The sequence below is a fragment of the Apodemus sylvaticus genome, chromosome 1, assembly GCF_947179515.1.
Source record: "Apodemus sylvaticus chromosome 1, mApoSyl1.1, whole genome shotgun sequence".
Taxonomy (NCBI): Eukaryota; Metazoa; Chordata; class Mammalia; order Rodentia; family Muridae; genus Apodemus; species Apodemus sylvaticus.
Window position 1 is genome coordinate 45474570 of NC_067472.1, and position 21706 is coordinate 45496275.

The following is a 21706-nucleotide window of genomic DNA, read 5'->3' on the forward strand; positions in this document are numbered from 1 at the left end:
AGTGGTGCAAATAGCACTCCTAAATGTGTCTGTGCTCTAATAAAGGGTGTAAATTGTGTTGTTGTTTGGGCTATATTTATCAAAATGTTCAGTGGAACACCTTTTGACAAGCCATTCTAAGAATGGTCGTGTATATCTGAGCACATACAAAAAAGATGTTTAGCATTAAAAACATAACCAAACAACTTTTTTGTCTGAAATTGACAATAATACAAACAGGAGATGATTCACCCTTTTCCTAGCCATCCATGCAAAATGAAGCCAGACCCACAATCCCCTGGTATAAGCAGGTGGTCAGCTGAAAGCACGGCCCTGGTCAGCTTGTGGAAGTATCCCATCTTCATCCAGAGAGAACAGGCCTCGCTTGGCTTTGGAGGGACAGAAAGCTACAGCCCATTATTCCCAGCCAGGCAATACCCTTCGAAAACTTCCTCTCTCTCTTCTATAGCATTCTGCACACACAGACTGGGTGACCGTTGTTTAGTATCTTGGGGTTATATCAGAGACTTTCAGGGAAACAAGGGGCCTGGTTATTGACAGCCTCTTGTCTTCTATCTTGTGGTTTAAAAAAAAAACAAAAAAAAAAAAACAAAAAAAAAAAAAAAAAAAAAACTTTAAAAATACATTTTGCCCTGGGCTGTTTATTTAGTTACTTAAGAAAAATTTCCACTGAAAGATACACACAAGTACACACACACACACACACACACACACACACACTTGGAAATGAAATCATTACTTTTTTAAAAAATAAAAGCTAATGTAAATGATCATCAATAGGAAAGTGGTCAATTATGACATTCACTATGGAAAAAATCTAAGTATATTGGTATGCAATATGAATAATTAGAAATCCAAGTTAACAAGGCAGCATGCTTTGAGTGCTACTATTTACATAAAGTTCATTACACCCATTTTTAGGGGTGTGTGTGTGTGTGTGTGTGTGTACATGTGTGTGTGTAATAAAATATACCATCAATTGTGAATGTCTATATGGGGTAGGTATAGAGAAGGAAGAAATTTCTTTATTTTTCTGTTGCTTAAACTTAAAAAAACAAACAAACAAGCATTTGGCAAACATTAGAACATAAAGAATTTGAAAATAATAAAATTCTCTAAGAATTTCTATAAATGGCGCATGATGGTAGATACCTATCATTCCAGAGCTTGGGAAGTGAAGGCAAGAGGATCAGAAGTTCAAGATGATCCTAGATGCATTTTGAGTTCAAGGTCAACTTGGGATATAGCAGCCTGTCCCAAAGCAAAACAATGGCTGACAGGCAAGCCGACTGAGCCAACAGAGGGGCTTGTCGTCCAGTCTGATGATATGAGTTTAGTCACCAGGACCCACATGACAAATGACCCTCCTGCCAACTGTCCTCTTACTGCTACCTGTGTGATGACCCCAAAAACAAATGTAAAGAACAAAGCAATATACAAACAAAACCAAGAGTTTCTAGAAACCATTACTGAGACAAAATCAAATCACAGTAGAAATAAAAAGGGAGAGTCCTGAGGATGTCATAATTTCCCTGGTTTATCTGTAGCAATATTAGCTGTCACCCAGAGACAGAATCTCTGGAGGTTTGATATTTTCATAACAAAACGTAGGGAGAATAACTCACAGGAATGGAAATGTTAGCACTATGGCAGGAAGCTCAGGCTGTAGTCAGCCAGCACCACACAGCCCGCCACTGCCCTCTGGCCATGTGGCCATCAGATTAGTTCATCTTCCTAAGCAGTTTCTGATGATCTAATCTCAGGAAGTGGAGGAGAAATGAAAATAACTCGGGCTCTGGCAGCACTACCTGCTTCTCTCAGCAGTTTCTAGGCATACAGCTTCGCTGACCCATCCTTTGTAGTCCGCTGTCTTAAATTGACCTAATTCCATCTCATGTTGCATCCAGTTCTCAGCAATCTATACCCTATTATTTAATAGTTTCTCAGCCCCAGGAGTCTACCCCCCCACACACACACCACTGGTCTCCTTTATTGCTGCTTGTCTATTTTGTTAGAATGAATATCTCCACTCTTTCTTTTGCTTTCAGCTCTGTATTTTCTTTGTAAGTCTTTGCTTAGTTATGTCATTCTTGTCCCTGAGGAACATAAAAATCAAATCGAATCAAAATAAACTCTTGGACTCTTCTAAATACCTCCCTGGCTCAAAAGTGTCTTTATATTTTCCCCTCTACCATAATGTCAGCTCCTGCAGGGCAGACTTACAAGGAACACAGCAAGAGAAAAGCCATAAACCACTTTCATCTCTCCGATGACCAGCATCCCACCATCCTTTTCTTCCTTCCTGATGGATCAGTTATTTCCTGCTTTCCTCTAGCATTAAGTCCTTTTATCTATTAGCGCCACACAGCCACTATCTTGTTAAAAATCAATCATTTCTTGGACCCTGCAGAGGGCTCTTGGGAGAAGCCTAGAGGCAGCTAGCTTATGGCGAGACACAGGAAGATTCTGGAATACACCCAGCTGTCAGCTCCCCAGCAGTTCCAGTTTGGAAGACATAGAATAAATGAATGGGGGGAGGGGGGGCTGGGATTCAAGTGTCCCCTGTGTCCTGGGGCAAATGAGACCTAGAGTGAGACGTTGGCACACATTTAAACCATTCATCCCCAAGTCTGTACATAGTTCTACGGATGAAACCCAAAGACCTCTGGGTGAAATAATAGTGGGAAATGGCAGAGATGATATGTTGTGGAGAGCCCTTGGCTTGTATTTTGATGCTAATTCCACTCAGGGAGGGGAGGGGCTACAGATGAGGAGTTGCCTTATGAACGTTCTCCCCACCTTAACTTTTCAAATAAAGACTTGAGCCAATGATTGGGCAGGAAGGAGAAGGAGCTGAGGGTTTGGGAGAGGAGAAAAGGATCAAAGGAAAAGGGGAGGAGCTACGGAGGAACTACAGGAAGGGGAAGGAGTTAAGGGGATTGATGGAGAGGCTGGAGAGAAGCTCGTGGCCGGGAGAAACTGCATGTGATATGGGATAATATAGATGGGAATAGAGTAGTGTAGTGGGAGATCTGCCCAAAACAGACGTATAGCTGGTGTTGGTACTGATTGAGTTGAGATTTCTTTTACCAGGTAATTGGGTTGGAAACAAAGTAGCTACAATGATGTAGGGCCCCTGGGTTTCAGATCCATTAGAATGCACATGGCCCTACTACAGCTCTCAAGATACTCTGTAGAGCATAAATCTCTTCAACTTTGTTTCACTTCAATGAGGGAAGTTTTTCTTATCTTTTTTCTTCTCATTGCTGTTCTATTCTCAGACTAACATGTTAGTAAAGAACAAACTTAGAGAATCACGGAGAGTCGGGTAGCATATGCAGGCCTCTCTGGGCCTTATAGATTGTACATAACAACCATCACAGTGACCACGTTGCCTGACAGAAATAATGAAGCGTTTCAGTCTAGTATGGTGGGGAGGCATGAGAGAGAAAGCTGCTCAATAGCAGGTGTGTGTGTGGTGGAGGCGTTCACATCACCATCACGGCAGGACTAGAAGCTGAGCAGGGACAAGAAGGAAGGAACCAACCGGTAGCAGCTATAGCACCCCAGGGTCTGCCCCTAATAGCCTACTTCCTCAGCTAAGCCACACCTCCTAAGGTCTTTATAGCTTTGCCGCAGAGGATGGGAACTAAACATTCAGACATGAACCCATGGGGGTACTTTAGATTTGGGCTATTAACATCATTCCCCCAGCTCCCAAATGACATCTCAAAATGCAAAATGTATTCAGTCCAACATCAAGAGTCCCCACAGTCTTACCAGTTTCCCAAACTGCTCAAAACTAAAAGTTCAAAGTCTCTCTTAAGACTCAAGACAAACTTTTAAACTCTTAAAGGTGAACCTTAATAAACTCAGGAAGGGAGTTACATACATCCAAGATACAGTGGCACCGAGAGAAAAAGTCGCCATTCCAAAGTTGAAGAATAAGGCCACAGAGAGGAAATGTAGGCCCAAAGCAAGACTGAACCCAGCAGGGAAAGTATGAAATCATGGAGCAACGTGTCTGGCACCTAAGGCGATCGGTGACATGACATGGGCTCATCCACATGACCTTACTGTTTACAGCTTCCCATGCCTCTCTCCTGGGACTTGCTCCACTAAGGGCCTATAGCTGTTCCTGGTAGACATCACAACACATATGGCATATCCAACAATCTAGGTCTCCATTTTTAACTTAAGAATCCCTATCAGAATTACACAAACCCTTTTTAGGGCCTCCACACAGGAAACCTGATCTTGCTACCCATTACCTGGCATCAGAGGTCTTTCTGAAAATACACGTGTAGGCCTCTGTAGCACTATATCAATGGTATTGTGCATGCCTTTAAGAGCAGCGCAGTGTGTATAAAAACAAGTTCTACCAACAGCTCAAACAGCAACCTGGCAACCTCGGATCACATTTACAGCAGCCTCCAGTGGCTAAACCTGGGGGGACACTCCCTGTGCAGCCTTGTATGGATGGAATGCCTGAGGGAGAATACCCTCTTTTAAAAGGAAAGTCTTTCAAGTGGGTTTGTAGTTAACACCTTAAAGTCTGCAATGGGTTGGATACAGTCAAAACATGAATTGCCTAAAGGCACCTCTCCCATTGTCCAGAAAAAAAACTGTGCAGCTGCTCATCAATGACTTTAATCTCTTTCACACCCAAGGATTCTTTGTCTAAGCTAAGGGTTCTCCTCTTCTGGTCATAATGTCAAATTCTTCTACATTTTTTTGCCCTGGATTCTCACTATAAATCTGGCTAAAAGCACCCAGCAGTTACAGAATACTAGGCTGCCTTGAAATTCCCTCTATCAAATTAATGCTCATTATGTTTTAATTCGGTTTCACCCAGTTTCTGAGGGCACAGGTAAACACACACACACACACACACACACACACACACACACACACACACGCTTTCTGCCAGAACGTCACATCGGTGGCATCTTGTCCAATGTTTCGTAAAGTCTTTGTTCTCATCTGGAACCTCATGGGCACAGTCTTTGCTGTCAGCATTCCTATGGGCATTCTGCTTTCCAGCCCCACACCAGGAAAGCACATTAAGTTCTGCGTATGGGATGCTAAGGCTTCTCTAGTGTGCATCATCAAAGTCCCAAACCAGGTGACCCAAGAGCCATCCCTGTGTTCAGGTTTCGTTACAACAAGGATCCTGTTTCTCTGGTACCACTTTTCTTATTGATCCCTTATACTGCTGCATTCTAAGGCACTGCTTGTCTTATTGATACTTTTGTGCTGCTGCATCCTAAATAGCTGACAGAAGCAGCCAGAGAACTGGAATAGCTACTTTGGGTTCATGCTTGCAGAGGGGTATAGTTCCCAACAGGGAAGACATGAGAGCGCTGCTCAGGTCACAGCAAGGGGAGGGCATGGCAGAGGCTGTTCACATGACGATGCACCAGGAGGCAGAGAGCATGGCAGGAACCAGGGTGGGTGTCACCGCCAAAGCTCTATGCCTGCCAGAGGGGCCTCATCTCCTAAAGCTTCTACAACTTCCCCAAATAGCACTCCAAGCTAAAATTTATGTTTTCAAAATATCAGGTGTAGGGGACATTTCAGATTATATATAAAATTAAATTATATTTTAAATTATATTTTATATTTATAATTATACCTATGATTTACATAGCATACATTTTTATAACACAGCCACCCTACTAGTTAGAAGTGACGACTCCAGATTTCAGACACCAACCCTGACCTGTCCTGAAACCACATATGGCTTGGAACTCTGTCCACACTGTTCTTTATTATGGATACCTCTGATAGAATTTATTTTATTAATTAGGAACAGTAAGAATTTCATAACTAGTAATAAAGTAGGATAATTGTAATAATATATCAAAAGCTACTTAAAGGTGAAGACAAGAGAATCACAAAATTGTGGCCAGAAAAATTTAGTAAGACCTTGTGACAAAATAAAATTTCAAAGGGCTAGAAATATAAGCAGATTGCCTAGCATGCAGGAACCCGGGGGTTCTTAAAAAGCTATGATCTGCTCTTTGTTACCCCCACCTCCAGCGACCCCACTCCCTCAGGCTTATCCTTAGTGCTACAACAGAACAGGAGCTGCAGCCTCCCCTCCCCTCTGTCCACACCAGCTGGCGATCTCACAGACCATCCACTTCTGACTTCTCAGAAACCAGCATCTAAGCCTATAGTCATCCCAAATCCAGGTACCTAGATGCCAGCATAAAAACAAAATTAATAATAGCAAGGACAATGTCTTCACTAGAGCCCAGCTATTCTACCACAGCAGACCCTGAGTATCCCACCATAACTAAACACAAGTAAAAGATCTTAAAACCAACCTTACAGAGATGATAGAGCTCTGTCCTTAGAGAAGAAATGACTAATCTTAAAGAAAAGATTGTCTCAAGGAAAAGACAAGCAAACAATGGGAAGAAATGAATAAAGCCTTCAAAGAAATCCCAGGAAAAAAGAAACAAGCAGTTGATGGAAACAAATAAAACTATTCAAAAACCTGAAAATGGAAATAAAAGCAATAAAGGAAACAGGATATTCTGGAAAAGAAAAATTTAGCAATTCAAAAAGGAGATACAGAGGCAAATTTTGCTAAAAAGAATACAAGAGATGGAAGAATCTCAGGCACTGAAGATAGTATAGAAAAAGTGGATATATTGGTGAAAGAAAATGTTAAATTTAAAAAAAAAATCTAACTTGGGAGGCAGAGGCAGGCGGATTTCTCAGTTCAAGGCCAGACTGGTCTACAAAGTGAGTTCCAGGACAGCCAGGGCTGTACAAAGAAACCCTGTCTCGAAAACACACACACACACACACACACACACACAAAGAAAAAAAATCCATCTAGGAAATTTGGGATACCATAAACAGACAAAACCTAAGGATAATAGGAATAGAGGAAGGAGGAGAATTCCAGCTCAAAGACCCAGAGAATAATTTCAGCAAAATTTCCCTAACCTCAGTAAGGAGAGACCTATAAAAGTACAAGAAGCATACATAACACCACATAGACTGGACCAGAAAAGAAAGTCTCCTTGGCACATTATAATCAAAACACAAAAAGTACAGAACAACCACAACAACAAAGGAATATTAAAAGCTGTGAGGAAAAAAGGACAAGTAACATATAAAGGCAGAGCTATTAGAATTACATCTGACTTCTCTCTCAGTGGAGACTCTAAAAGCCAGAAGGGCCTTTGGAGAGGTGCTCAGACTCTAAGAGACACAAATGACAGTCCAGACTACTATACCCAGAAAATTTTCAATTAGCATATGTAGAAAAAACAAAAGTTTCCACAATAAAATCAAATATAAACAATATCTATCAATAAATCCAGCCCTACAGAAGATGCTAGAAAGAAAATTCCAAACAAAGAAGATTAACTACCACAATGAAAACACAGGGAATAAAATAATCTCACACCAGCAAAATTGAAAAAAGACACACACACACACACACACACACACACACGCACACGCACACACATACATGCACATATACCACCATCTCTCTCTCTCTCTCTCTCTCTCTCACACACACACACACACACACACACACAAACACACACATACGTGTGCATATACCACCATCACCACCATCACCAAAATAACAGGAATCAACAATCATTGCTAATTGATATTTATCAATGGTCTCAATTCTCCAATAAAAAGACATAGGCTAACAGAATGGATGCAAAAACAGTATCTATCATTCTACTGCATCCAAAACATACCTCACAATCAAGGATTGTAAGGGGTAAAAGTTAGAAAAAGATATTCCAAACAAATGGATCCAAGAAGCAAGCTGGTATAGCCATTTTAATATCTAACAAAATAGATTTCAACTAAAACTAATCAAGAGATCCCAGTTTTGTAAAACAGACCATGCTATAGGTTAAGTTGACCCTCACACACTAATAGCAGGGGGCATTCATATCCCACTCTCACCAATGTCATGTCATCTGGACAAAAACAGAACAGAGAAATAATGGAGCTAACAGATGTTATGAACCAAATGGACAAAACAAATATTTATAGAACATTTCACCCAATAGCAAAAGAATACATCTTCCTCATTGACCACACACTCACATGAAACAAGTTTCCACAAATACAGAAATAACTCCCTACATCCTCTCAGATCACCATGGCTTAAAGCTGAATATCAACAACTGAAACAACAGAAAGTTTACAAACTCATGGAAACTGAACAACTCTCTACTGAATAAAAATTAATCAAGACAAAAGTAAGAAATAAATGAAAGATTTTCTAGAACTCAATGAAAATGAATATGTAACATATCCAAGCTTATGGGACATAATGAAAGCAGTGCTTTGGAAATTTTGTACTGGCTTTATAAAAAACTTGGAGAAACCTCATACTTAGTAACTTAACAGCACCTGTAAGCCTTAAAACTAAAAGAAGTAAACACACCGAAAAGAAATAGATTTTAAGAAATAATCAAATTAGGGCCTAAAATCAGTAAGAGAACAATACAAAAAGTGCATGCAATGAAGAGTGGGTTCTTTGAGAAAATCAAAATAAATAATCCCTTATCTAAACTAAAAGCTATGATCTGCTCTTTGTTCCCCCCACTCCCAGCGACCCCACTCTCCTCAAGATGGAGAGAGGACATCCACATTAACAAAAGGAGGGGGTAGAGGAGACATAACAACAGATACTGAGGAAATCTGGAAATAATAAGGACATACTTTAAAACCTGTCTTCAATAAACTGGAAAACCTAAAAGAAATAGATAATTTTCTCTATAGGTACCCTTTACCAAAGTTACATTAAGATCAGATAAACAGTTTAAATAGACCTACAACCCCTAGTGAAACAGGAACCAGTCATTAAAAGCCTCACAACAACAACAACAACAACAACAACAACAACAACAAAAACAGGGCCAAATGAGTTTAGTGCAGAATTCTACCAGACCTTCAAAGATGAGCTAATGCCAATACTCCTCAAATTATGTTACAAAAATAGAAGCAGACAGAACATTGCTAAATTCATTTTATGAGTCCACAGTTACCCCGATACCCAAACTACATAAAGACCCACAAAGAAAAAGAATTATAGACCAATTTTCCTTCATGAACATAGATGAGAAAAACAATTAAACACAATAAAGGCTATTTACAGAAATCCTATAGCCAATGTAACATTGAATGGGGAGAAACTCAAAACAATTCCACGAAACCAAGAACAAGATGTTATTCATTCTCTTCATACCTATTCAATATACACTTGAAGTTCTAACTATAGCAATGAAACACCTGAAAGAGATCAAGGGATACAAGGCAGAAGTCAAAGTATCTATATTTGTAGATTATAAGATAGTATACATAAGTAACCCTAAAAATTTCACCAGTAAAGTCCTACAGTTGATAAACAGTTTCACCAAAGTGGCTGGATACAAGATTAACTATAAATAAATAAATAAATAAATAAATAAATAAATAAATAAATAAAAATCAGTAGCTCCAGTAGCCCTCCTATATACAAATGACAAAGGAAGTGAGAAAGAAATCAATCAATCAGAGAAGCAATACCTTTCCATAATACTTTCAAATAATATAAAATAGCTTGGGTTGGCTCCAACAAAGCTAGTTAAAGACTTGTATGACAAAAAATTCAAGTCTGTAAAGAAACTGAAGAAGATATCAGAAGATGGAGAGATCTGCAATGTTCATGGATTGCTGGGTTCACATAGTAAAAATTCCCATCCTCCAAAAGCAATCTGCAGATTCAATTAATCCCTATCAAAATTCCAACAGGATTTTTTACAAACCTTGAGGACAATACTCAACTTCATATGAAACACACACACATACACACACCTAGGATAGGTAAAACAATCCTGAACAATAAAAAAAAAAAATGCTGGAGGTATCACCAGCCCTGATTTCAAGTTGTACTACAGAGACATAGTAATAAAAAATGCATGTTATTGGCATAAAAACAGACACATTGATCTATGGGATAGAATTGCAGATACAGACATAAATCCATCTACTTATAGACACCTGACTTTTTTGATATAGAAGACAGATATACACACTGGAAAAAAGATAGCATCTTCAAAAAATGGTGCTGTTCAAGCTGAGTGTCTGCATGCAGACAAATGAAAATAAGTCCATACCTATCACCCTGCACAAAACTCAAATCCAAGTGGATCAAAGACATAAAAAGGATACACTGCGCCTGACAGAAGAGAAAGTAGGGAACGGCTTTGATTACACTGGCACAGGAAAGAGACAACTTTCTGAAGAGAATACTGATAGTGTAGACATAAAGATTAACAATTAATAAATGGGACTTCATGAAACTGAAAACCTCTGTATAGCAAAGGATATCATCAATTGGACAAAATGGCAGTCTACAGAATCGTGACAGATTTTTGCCAATTCTACATCCCTAGAGACTAATATTCAAAAGACATAAAGGACTCAAGAAACTAGATATCAACAAACCAAATAGTCCAATTCAAAAATGGGGTACAGATCTAAACAGAGAATTCTCAGTAGAGGAATTTCAAATCACTGAGAAACAAAGAAATGTTCAACCTCCGTAGCCACCAGGGAACTGCAAATCAAAACAACTTTGAGACTTCATCTTACATTTGTCAGAATGGCTCAGATCAATAATACCAGTGACAGGTCATGCTGGTGAGGACCTGGGGCAAAGAAGACACTCCTCCATTACTGGTAGGAGTACAAACATGTACAGTTACTATGGAAATTAATGTGGCAATTCTCAGAAAATTGGGACTCAATCTACCTCGAGACTAAGCTACTCCGCTCTTGGGCATACACCCAAAGAACACTTCATCCTACCACAGAGATACTTGCTCAACTACGTTCATTGTGGCTTTATTCATAATGACTAGAAACTAGAAACAAAATACGTGCTTCTCAACCGAAGAATGGGTAAGTAAAACATGGCACATTTACAGAATGAATTGTTATTCAGCTGTTAAAAAAAAAAAGACATCATGAAATTTGAGATAAATGGATGGCACTAGAAAAATCATCCTGAGTAAGCTAACCCAGACCCAGAATATGGGTTGGATGGTAGTAGCTGGGTTGGTCTCCTGCAAGTCCTCTCTCCTATGGCTGCTTTCATATGATCTGCGTCTATGTGTATCCAAATCCACTCTTCTTACTGGGACACCAATTAGGTTAGGCAAATATGGCATCGGTTCATTTACAAGCTGATATTAGCTGTTAAACAAATGATAATCAAGCTGCAATCCACAGATCCAAAGAGACTGGATAAAGAGGAGGGCTTAAAGGGGGAAGGGGAAATGGAATAGATTTTATAGGTCGACTGGGGGAAGGTGCAGATGGGTGTGGGAGGGATTGGGTAGGGGTGGAGATGGGATGGAGGAAGAGAATGTGTGGAGAGATGACTGGAATTGGGGGGCATTTGGGCGTGGTGTGGAAACTTAGTGAAGTAGAAACTTCTTGTAATCTGTGAGGGTGTGCTCTGGAAGGACTCCTAGTAAAGAGGGACATGGAGGCTTAACTGGCCATCTCCTGTAGTCAGGCAGCCTTCCAGGAGCGGGACTGGATTTCATTTTGTTGAGTTGTTGGTTGAGGAGGTCCTGTGGAAATCCCCAAACAGCCCTGACTGATGCCCGTGAAGGGGAAAAAGAAAAAGAAAAACAAACAAACCAGTAATCTCTAGTAGGAGCTTTAATAAATACTGTATTTTATTTCTTCAAAAAAGCTATGATTTGTTTATTTATGGAATTTGGTACTTAACACTTTTGAATCATGGTTGGCTACTGGCAACTGCAACAGCAGTTAGAGAAAAGATCCCTTAATGAATGACTGTATTTAGATATAACAGTGTTTCTGCCTAGATTTCTTTTGATAATGATGCATCCATTTCCCCTAGTACAAGTACAAGGATTAGTGAGATGAGGTTAATCCTTCTGCCTTCAGGGATAATGAGGCCAGGCTAGCTCAACCAACACAATCTCCACCCTCTGCCAATGACTGGTGCTAGGGAAAGCATATCATCTAAACTGTTCCAGTTAGACTCACTGCAGACTCTGCTGACAATTAGAAGAAATAAGTGCTTGCTGTGGAGCTCGCCAGCTGCCAGTCATGGAAAGCACAGCGTGTGTAGCGATGGCTGAGAAGAGGAGAAGGGAAGGAAGAGAAAGAAAAACCCTGTGACCTAAGTTTCTCTGCCCTGTTCTGCCTAGAATCAGATTAGTTCCTGAATTCTTTTATAGTATTGACCAACTAATAAACTTTGTTAACTTTGTAAGTCAGGGTCAATTAGACTTTTGCCACCAGAGACTTAAATTTGCTGTAAGAGATAAAATAGATTGAGGAAAAATATGTGTACTCATAGATGCCTTTGTCTCTTCATATGTATACCACAAATATTTGTTAGTTTCTACTGTGCTCTGGAGGCATTTAAGTATCCTGTCATTGTTGTGGTAGCAAAACAAGCAAAATGTTTACATGTATGTATTTCTGTTTATGAACATGGGGTAAGCTCCAGAGCACTTTGGAGCAACAGTCCTTGAAATTAGTGAGTGACATATGTGTTGGATGGAAGCTTCTAGATAGGTCACTCTGAGAGCATGTCACACAGGAAGAAGACATGAGAGTGAGCTGCAGAGGCTGTTCACATCATAGTGGACTGGGAAGCAGAAAGAACGATGGACACAGGAGCAGGCATAACTGTCAAAGGTCTACATCTGCTAGATAACGTATTTTTTATTGCTAATCAATAGCTATATGTAATTGATCTATGATCTATACTATTTGCTAGTTATTTTGATTGCTAATGAATATATTTATGGAGACCCTGGGAGGGGATTTCTAGAGAGGAGTAACCAAGTAGGGAGAGCCCACTGAACATAGACAACACTATTCCATAAGCTGGGGACCAAATAGAAAGGGGAAAGAAGAAGTCAAACTACAAGAGCAAGCTTAGGCATCCCGGACAGTCATGGTGAACATGCCATACCTTCTATACTACGGTGGACTGATGCCTCTGAAACTCTGAGCCCGCGTAAGTCTTTCCTCTCTTACATTGTTTCTCTTGGGTATTTTAGTCACAGTAGTAGTAAAACAAATGACTAATGAACATTTCAACAAGATGACTCAAGTATTTGACGAAAGATCTACTATATTACTACTATTATTATTTCTACTTTTAGAGAATTTGGAGTTAAACTAAGCACTCTGGAGTGACTGTAACTTATTTGCATTATTATTATTTGGGGCCTCAAACTCATGACCCTCCCACATCTACCTTGCAAATGAAGATGAACTACTATACTGGCTGGTTTTGTGTATCAACTTGATACGACCTGGAGTTATCACAGAGAAAGGAGCTTCAGTAGAGGAAATGCCTCCATGAGATCCAGCTGTAAGGCATTTTCTCAATTAGTGATCAAGGAGGGAGGGACCACTGTGGGTAGTCTTGGATTCTATAAGAAATCAAGTTGAACATGCCAGGTGAAGCAAGCCCGTAAGAAACATCCTTCCATGGCCTCTGCATCAGCTTCTGCTTCCTGACCTGTTTGAGTTCTGGTTCTGACTTCTTTTTGGTGATGAACAGCAGCGTGGAAGTGTAAGCTGAGTAAACCCTTTCCTCCCCAACTTGTTTCTTGGTCATGATGTTTTGTACAGGAATAGAAATCCTGACTAAGACAAATTGGTACCAGCATAGTGGGGTATCCTGTGACAACCTGATCATGTTTTGAGGACTGTGGAAGGACTTTGGAACTTTGAGCTAGAAGAGCCATTAGGATGTTAAGAGCTCTGTGGAATGTTCTGTAGGAGCTTGAACGATAATGTTAAGAACAGTCCAGAAGATGAAGGCCTGGCTTGTTCAATTTCAGAGGGGAAATTAAATACTCTTATCAGAGTTGTTGCTGTTTGATTATGAAGATTCTGTGGTTTTGATTAGGTGGGGCTGAAGAATCAGCTGTGATTAACAAGATACCAGAACTACTAAAGTGAAACCTTTGCATTATTGGGACTATTGATGCTGGTTAGCTGGAGCTAAGAAATTAACAGTGAGTAAGAAGAGACCAGCATTATTATGGTGACATCTTCTGAGAAGTGTTTTCTGAGAGCACAAAGAGGCTGTGTTTCAGAGATAGCCAAGGCTGTATTTCATGCTGCAGCAGGACTTGGTAATATGTAAGAGTCACCCAGATGGTACTGGTTTTGGAGGCATGAGGGGTCATGAAGAACAGCTAAGGCTCAGCAGTGTGAGAGGCCATGGAAGGCCATTGGTACAGGTTCAGCCTCTGTTGCAACTGATGACCCAGGACATGAAGGGATCATGCAAAGGAGTTGAAGCTTGGCACCATGAAGAGAGCCTATGAGAGGCTATTGGTGAAGCCTAGTTACAGCAGCAGACAGCAGTGTTTTGAAGATGTCAGTACCATGAATGACCACCAAGAACAGCAGCAGCAGTGGAGTATAGGCATCTGGAGCCTAGGAGACAAGGTGTGTGCTAAAAAGGGCCGGGCTGGAAAAGTGACCCCAAGCACTGCGAGGAGCCTAGAAAATCATGAGTGGATCCCAGACATTGGACGGTTGGAGTTTGATTTTGCTTTTGATTGTGACTGTGCCTGATATTTTCCCCTCTTGAACAAAGAAAGTATTTTAGTGGAGCCCACAGTTCAGAGATTTAATTGTAAAAACACTTTGAAATTTAAAAGAGATTGGATGTTTTAAGGGATTGAAATTTTAATATGTAAGAATTTGCAAAGACTGTTTAAAGTTATTTAAACTTTTAAAGATATTTAGATCTTGGGATGAATAAGAAAGTAAGAGTTGGGGCTTAATAGTGATGTGTTTGTGTGTCAAATTGACACAAATTGGAGTTATCACAGAAAGTCATGAGTGGATCCCAGACATTGGATGGTTGGAGTTTGATTTTGCTTTTGATTGTGATTGTGCCTGATATTTTCCCCTCTTGAACAAAGAAAGTATTTTAGTGGAGCCCACAGTTCAGAGATTTAATTGTAAAAACACTTTGAAATTTAAAAGAGATTGGATGTTTTAAAGGGATTGAAATTTTAATATGTAAGAATTTGCAAAGACTGTTTAAAGTTATTTAAACTTTTAAAGTTATTTAGATCTTGGGATGAGTAAGAAAGTAAGAGTTGGGGCTTAATAGTGATGTGTTTGTGTGTCAAATTGACACAAATTGGAGTTATCACAGAGAAAGGAGCTTCAGTTGAGGAAATGCCTCCATGAGATCCAGCTGTAAGGCATTTTCTCAATAGGTGATCAAGGGGGGTGGGCCCATTGTGGGTGGTGCCATCCCTGGACTGGTAGTCTTGGGTTCTATAAGAAAGCAAGCTGAGCAAGCCAGGGGAAGCAAGCCAGTAAGGAACATCCCTCCATGGCCTCTGCATCAGCTTCTGCTTACTGACCTGCTTGAATTCCAGTCCTGACTTCCTTTTGTGATGAACAGCAATGTGGAAGTGTAAGCTGAATAAACCCTTTCCTTCCCAACTTGTTTCTTGGCCATGATGTTTGTGCAGGAATTGAAATCCTGACTAAGATGACTACCATGTTTGGTTTAGTTCAATGATAAGGACCAACCTGCAAATGCTAGATAGGCATTTACCAGTTGATTTAAATCCATAGCTCACCACTGTGATTCATGAACTTGGTCATGGAACCCAGAAATAAATCTAAGACTCATCACTAACATTTCTGGAAGCTCACCAATGATGAAACTGAGGAATTCCTTTTAGATGGACTGTCAGTTCTTAAGGTACCTAGTTTAGGTTGAATTACATTTCTCCAAATTTATATATTGAAGACTGGAACCCCACCCCAGTATATGATATATTGATGGACTAAAACATAAAAACACACTGTGAATGTGAATGGGGTCATCTACTCACTGGGGACCCTGACTGAACAAAAGAGAATTGAGAAGGTTTTGGGTAATTAATCAAAATAAGGTCATTGGGGAGGGTTCTAGTCTAACCTAACTGGTGCCCTGGTAAGAAGAGGGGATTTGGACATGTACAGACACAGACCATGATAAGACCAAGGAGACATATGCGGGTCAAGGACAGAAGACTCAGAGGAAACCAACCCAACTACCACTTAGACCTCAAATTCTGCCTCTAGAGCTATAAAAAACAATACAGTTTCATTGTATAAGTCACTCCACTTATAGGACTTGGTTGAAGAAGTTCCAGCAAACAAACATGGGGCAAAATCTCCTCTGACAAATCATTTCGCAAAGGAGAACGTTCCGGAAGGAGCACATTAGCTCATTTCTCTTAGATGTCCTGTACTGCTGCCTGACAGATCTAGAGAGACACATGCACAGAGTTAGGCCCCCAGGACGAAGAGAAACCTTTACTTACACATGCCCCACTGTATCATTTAATCATATTCTACAAACCTAATTTACAAGCCTTGATTAATCCCCTACATTCCCAAGGGATATATTCACAGGACTGTTAACCTCATAAAGAGAAAGGATTCATTTAGTCTTTTCATTTTCATTGGTTTGTCTTCACGGTGTAAGGGTAGAAAGCTGTTTATGGAGAAACTGCTCATGCTTTTAAACAATGGGCACAGGTCACAGTGCTAAACAGTATTACATGAGCCTGCCTCATACAGCCCTCTCATTTTCTAGTTACCAGGTCCCTGGTGGGAGATAATAGTACCGAGGGTGCAGCCAAACATATGGCTTAGAAAAGAATGTACAGTTTATGCAGAGGACCCAGGTCCCATTCCCAGCACTTCCTCAGTGAGAAAAAAACATAACAGCCAAAGTTCAGTGCACCTCACCAAGCTAGTGAGAAGCAAGCTTGAGCAGAAGTCAAACTGGAAAACATACAAATACTTATAACGCCAGTGCCAGAGGACCCGATGTCCTCGTCTGATCTCCACAGGCCCCTGAATAACACATGGTACACTTATATACACTCAGGCACACACATACAAATGCATACATATACATACATATATATGTGTATATACATATGCATACATATATATGTATGTATCTGTATGCATGCATATGTAATATGTATTTATTGTATTTAAAGTTAGCAATGGGAAATAAAATTAATAGCGAACAATCAGTTCATACTCACCAAGTTAGTGAGAATCAAGCTTGAGCTAAAGTCAAACACTCAAATACAAAAGCATCATGGAAGGCTCGTCATAGGGGACCTAGTCTCTGACTGCACAGTAATGCGTGAGGCTCAATTTCTTCTGACTTAGACTAACACACAAAGAAAGCTTCCTCAGGGCCTGGAGAGGAATGGGGCTTCTCCATTCCCAGCCTGATTTTTCTCCATCATCACTACCAGTTTTTCCTTACTTCAGTAACATTGACTCTCCATTAATCTGTCTTTCCTGTCTAATTTTTCTCCTGCTCCCCCGTACTCCTGGAATCATATTATGTTTTCACTCCTGCTTTATTTTAGAAAGAGTTATTTACATAGAACATCCCATTTCGTCAACCTTTCTGAAATATGTCTGGGATGGGCAGTAGGAAAATGTGATTGCTAACTGGTGACAATTTTATTCCCTCGCTTCCTGATTATCTTGTTCATGGGCAGTGGTGGCTTTGGAACTGGGACTCCCAAGCTGGATTTGAATAACACAGAACTTTGCTTTTCGGAGCCGTGTGGAAAGGATGTGTTTGGCTACTACATTTTAAGCTAGAAGTGATTTGGGGAAAAAATAAAATCTGTCTGTAAGGCGAAAATATACCTGAATCATCATGGCTTCCAGACCAACTTCCTGTAAGCCCTGACAGATGTGGCTTCTCCCTGAGGCTGGCTGCTGGCCTCTCAGACTGTTCTGGTAAAGTTCAACAAGCATTTGAATGTTGGCAGCATACAGAAGAGTTAACTAGTCTGGGAGAGGGGATTACAAAACAAATGGATCAGAAACACATCTGTTCTCCCGTGAATCTAAAAATCAAGGAGACCAAAGAGAAAAGACAGACAAACCCACACAGAACAGCACAGGAAGGGCTGAATGTATTGGTGGTGATTTCGGAAATGGAGAAACAGGAATAACACCTAGAAAAGAAATCTCCAGTGACAGGTGGGCCATGCCCCAGTTGAGCTTGCTGGATAAGAGCTGGCTGGCATTGATGCTACTGGGAAGCAATAAAGAACACTAAAACAGCCTTTGTATCCTCCTATATCTTCCCTGACCTCTATGCCAACCGTTAAGATTCACTCTTTTGTTACAACCTATGAGTCACTCTCTAGAGTGTGTCATGGGCGGCTTTGGTGTGATCCTGTGTTCCAGCTGGTTACTAAGATGAGTCACACAATCGCTGCCCAGGAGGGAATAACCAAAGGGAAATCTCCCCTTGTTCTTCATGCTCTTCCCTGGTAAATACACCACAGTCTATACAGAGTCTGCAGTAAGCGTATACAGACCTAGGTGAACTTTTAGGGCCATGGCAGGCTAAAGACAGACCTGGATTTTCATTTTCAGCTGGTGCCACTGCCTGAGTTGGACTCATCTTGCTCTGAAGAGGAGAGTTGCACTTTTTTAACCTTGCTTATATTAAGCAACTCACTAGAGCAGCAAACTCCAACCTGACAAATAAACAGATGTCCAGTGAGGAGCCCAGAATAATTCCAGGCATTGATCTGCCGCCCCCAAATTAACTGCAGTCTTAAGCTCTACATTCTTCTCAGATGCAGTAAAACCACCTGGCCTGCAGGACCCCCATAAAGGTTGATATAAGGCCACTCACTCACTGACTTAGAAGAGCCGTGTGCCTGCACCACCATCGCACTATCCACCACACCCTGAGCTCGAGAACTAACCCTCATTTTATGAATTCCTTCTTTATTATCCTTTGAACAGGCGTTTATGCTTCAGAAAAAGACTGTTCAAGCCCTTTCAGGGTCATATTGTCAGCTCAGAGACTGACTGCGAACCTAAGCAGTTAGAAGCATTTTTCCCCTGGTAAATAAAGTTGCTTTTGGTTTATATCTGACATTGGTGGTCCTTTTCTCATTATTTGCATGCTTTATGACCCCGTTGTCCAACCTCAAGCCTGACAAGTCTTCGCTGTCTTCCATTTCCAAGTCCTACAACTTTCTCCCTTTCTGTGGCTCTGAGACTACCTCCTTCCTTCTGATCCCAGACTCAGGTCCAGTCCCATAATGAACAATCAGATTTCCACCTGCTGCCAGATTGACTCCACTGTTCCCACACCATCGAGGCAGTCCCAACTCAAAAAACACTGACTCCCCACAGCCAATAAAATACATTTAATTCAAAGGTTTTTGTTTTGTTCTTGTTTTTGTTGTTGTTGTTCAAATCTCAGGACTAAGCCATTTAGTCAATCTTCTCCTAACTCCCCTAATTGATCCACTGTCCATGCATAATCTAATTCTCTTAGTCTTCCATGTGTTGCTGAAGGCTCTCTTGACTATATTTGGATTATGGAATTCTTTCCACTAGAAATATGTTCCCTCCCAACCTGCCAACTCTACCCTATCCCTAACTCTACCTTATCCCTAACTCTACCCTATCCCCAACTCTACCCTATCCCCAACTCTACCCCATCCCTAACTCTACCCTATCCCTAACTCTACCCTATCCCTTACTTCACCCTATACCTAACTCTACCCTATCCCTAACTCTACCCTATTCCTAACTCTACCCTATCCCTAACTCTACCCTTCCCTAATTCTACCCTATCCATAACTCTACCCTTCCCTAACTCTACCCTTCCCTAACTCCACCTCATCCCCCATAAACTGCGCATTCTCGTCCTCGACCATGAAGGAACTGGAGCAGCATACTCTCTGACCTCTAAGCACCCAAAGTCCCTCAGTTGTCCCTCTTACTGAAGGGGGCCTTCATTCCGCCCTTGGCAAACCAGTTGTTTCACTTCCTCTTCCCAAGGAGGGTGAAGAAAGAGAGTGAATCCTAATTAGCTTTGTATCACATGCAGTCCTTAGGGAAAAAAAAATCTGTTCATAACAAATATACCTGTGCTGAGAGTTTGGTTTCCTTCTCTTAAAGTAAGTGTAAAGGTTGTAAACTAATTAGGAAGTGCCACCTTTCTCCTGAACAGAGAAGTCTGGTAGGTGTTTGGCTTTTCCCAGCATTGAGAAATTTAAATATATGGGCTAAATTTTATTAAGAACCCAAAGCTACTGAAGGTTGAAAAACTAAATGGAATGGAAACAGAAATTCACTTACAAGCACCAAAGAGAGACCAACCCAAGGGAAAGTTAAGCCAACAGCTGCTTAATGGGAAGCCCTGGGGCTTCAGGCTTTGTTTAGGCTCTAGAAGCCACCTTTGCATTACAAAGCAGTATCACAGGGAGAATCTTTGGGTGTTGCTAGCTCCCTAAAATCAACAGCCTCATCTTTTATTTGTGTTTGAGTAAAGGGCAAAGAGGTTCAAGCCATTGTAATACTCATTACTCATTGTATGTAATATTCATTACTATTCTATGGGAGTTTAATTTGTCAATAGAGATATTTCCAGAAGAGCAGTGGGCATTTTTTGTTGTTTAGTTTTTGAGGTGTGTAGATACAAAATTTCTCAACAATTGACATCCCACAGTCTGTTTTCTTTACTACTTAAATTTAATTATCCTAGATTTTTATGTTCTGGGCATATTACCAATTATAATGCCAAGAAAACTTTCATCAAATGAAGAGTTTGAAATGGCTTAGTCAGAAGCAGCTCCCATCCTCCTCCGTGGGAGGCTGGGGGAGGGGGGAGTTGAGGAGGGGAAGGAGTAGGGATGGGAATGATGCTAGAGCCCTGGAGCTCTGAGCTGGGGTAACCAGGTGAGGGCTGAGCAGGGTGGGGGTGGGGGCTGGAGCTGGGGCAGGGTAGGCTAGGTGGGGGTTAGGGTGGAGCTGAGGCTAGGGTTTGGCACTCTTCCTGGTTGGAAGTAGGTCTAAGAACTACTCACAAAGTCAGTTACCTGTTCCTAATCTGCAGAGAGGTGGGCGATTGGTGAAAAGATGACCCTCTTCCTTAAAACATAGCCAGTGCTCTCTTTCAAGGGCGGAATCTGCCTCCCTTCACCTCTGCTAGGTAGAAATATAGTGTTATTGCCTAAAGTGGCCAGGGGCACTTTATCGTTAATTGCTTACACAATTTACTTTTTCAGCGAAATACTGACATTCCATATATAAAATAGTGCTTCTGTCTCTGAATTTGGCTAAGACAATGCGAACAGCAGAAGCCCGTTTTTGAGGGTGACCTATTTTTGCAGCTTAGAAATCAGGTAGGTTGTAAATGTTCAAAGATTTATCAGAAAAAATACTGAGAAGTAAGTGGGTGTTGTTATACTAGCTTCAATAACTTTTAGAAACACAAAGCGTGAACTCCTGGCTACTATGTCAGCCTGCCCACCAAACATCCCGACAGTACAGTAATCCTCCCCAACCATCTCGACAGTTTTAACATGGTCACTTCCTCTATTTTTTTGTCTGCATATTTATCCTAGACATAAAAGAATAAAAATTGATTATAGCTATGCAGAGGTGTGTTAGATAATTGTCTGAAGCCAGAAGGGACCGAGAAAGCGAAAGCTTTCCTGCCCCTTGGTTCTAAGCTGGTCAGAATGAATTGCACGCAGCTGTCCGGTGTCAGGGGTGAGGGGCCGGGCAGAATCCAGCCTCCTCTTGCCCCCTCCTCCCGCCTCCAACTTCCCAGCGGCAATAG

The 21706-nt window shown here is 40.9% G+C and overlaps 1 protein-coding gene across 3 annotated transcripts in view; it reads right to left on the bottom strand.

Annotated features, from left to right (window-relative positions):
• Prune2 (prune homolog 2 with BCH domain) overlaps nucleotides 1-21706 on the bottom strand; it is a 278222-nt gene that overhangs the window by 63087 nt on the left and 193429 nt on the right. The gene's annotated exons all lie outside the window — the stretch shown is intronic.